Consider the following 1809-nt stretch of genomic DNA (forward strand, 5'->3'; position numbering starts at 1 on the left):
TCTGTCACATATGCACAGAATCCCATTGATAACCATTGTGGAGAGATAAAGAGAGAAGAAGAGATAAAAAGAAGAGAGATAAAAAATGACTTTTGGGGAGTCGGGCGGTAGCGCAGCGGGTTAAGCGAAGGTGGCATAAAGCGCAAGAACCGGCGGAAAGATCCTGGTTCGAGTCCCCAGCTCCCCACCTGCAGGGGAGTCACTTCACAGGTGGTGAAGCAGATCTGCAGGTGTCTATCTTTCTCTCCCCCTCTCTGTCTTCCCCTCCTCTCTCCATTTCTCTCTGTCCTATCCAACAACCATGACATCAATAACAACAATAATAACTACAACAACAATAAAGAAAACAAGGGCAACAAAAGGGAAAATAAATAAATAATTTTTTAAAAAGACTTTTTCTGTTGTTAGGAAGCAAAATTCTGACATGCCAAAATAAGTCTTTGACAAAAAATTTCATAGGGACAATTCTGAGTGTTGAGTATTGGATAAAGACTAACTTTGGAAAAAGACATTTTAGGACTAGAGATAACTCACCAGGCGGAGCATCTTCCTTGTCATGCACAAAGCCCCGGTTCAATGCCTGCTACAACAAGGAACATGCTACGGCACTGGAGGAAGCTGTGGTGTTGTGTAATCACTCCTCTCTGTCTTTCCATATGAATGGAAAAGTAACTTGGAGTGGTTAATCACACCTGAACAAAACCCTAAATTAAAAAAATAAATTAAATAAGGGAAAAAATAAAGGGAAAGAAGGAAAAGTTATTTCCATATAATTCTGTTCACTATAACACTACTGACAATAACGAAGCCTGGTGTACATTGATATTGTGTATATAAGAAAGGTATGGGGACCAGGTGGTGGCACATCTGGTTGAATGCACATGTTACAATGTGCAAGGTCCTGGGTTTCAGCCACCGGTCCCCAACTGAAGGGGGAAAGCTTCATAAGTGGTAAACCAGTGTTGCAGGTGTCTCTCTGTCTCTCTTCCTCTATATCCCCCTTCCCTCTCAATTTCTGGCTATCTCTGTCCAATAAATAAATAAATAAGGATAATTTTTAAAATACATATACAAAAAAAGAAAGGTGTGACTTATATTCACTCTGTATATACTCTGCTTTAAGAAAAGATGAAATTGTGTTTACTTCGGCAGCACATATACTAAACTTAGAATGATACCAAGAAGATTAGTATGGGACCTGTGCAAGGATGCCATGCAAATTCACAAAGCATTTCATATTAAACAAAAAAGATAAAATATCACCTTTTGCTATAATACAATTGGGAGTAGATGAGGCCATGCTAAGTGAAACAAGTCCGAAAGAAAACCATGGTTGACCATGCACATGTGCGGGATTTAAGAAACAAAAGAACAGAGAGGGTGGGCAAAGCATATATAAATCCTTGGCAAATGTCTGCATATTTGTCATGACTAAAGTGAGAGGATAAAGGGGAAGTTAAATAGGGAGGGAAAGAACACACATTGATGGTGCTGGCACATATTTGGGGACATGTAAAGTAGAAGCTCTGAGAAAACAATCCTATAAAATATTTCCTCAAAACCAAATTTAAAGCAGAAAGAGAAAAAGGTATCCCCATGCCATAAATAAAGGAAGAATTCACTCTGAAATTTGGTCTCTTCTGTATTCTGAAAAGACCTAACATAAATAATTTTCTTTTCACTGAGGAAAGCAGGACTTTAATCCTCATACCTTTTACTGAACCTTCTCTGGTAGCCTACCCTTTCTAACTAGCAGCCAACATCCTTCATCTCAGTTTAGGTAGTTTAATCTGGTGTCTGAAATCACAT

The 1809-nt window shown here is 38.8% G+C and overlaps 1 non-coding gene across 1 annotated transcript; it reads left to right on the forward strand.

Annotated features, from left to right (window-relative positions):
- The first annotated feature begins 1136 nt into the window (after positions 1 to 1136).
- LOC132539632 (U6 spliceosomal RNA) lies at positions 1137 to 1243 on the forward strand. Its single transcript, XR_009550970.1, has one exon. It is a non-coding gene; the product is annotated as a U6 spliceosomal RNA (small nuclear RNA).
- The last annotated feature ends 566 nt before the right edge of the window (positions 1244 to 1809 follow it).

This window comes from Erinaceus europaeus, chromosome 7 (genome assembly GCF_950295315.1).
Source record: "Erinaceus europaeus chromosome 7, mEriEur2.1, whole genome shotgun sequence".
Classification (NCBI taxonomy): Eukaryota; Metazoa; Chordata; class Mammalia; order Eulipotyphla; family Erinaceidae; genus Erinaceus; species Erinaceus europaeus.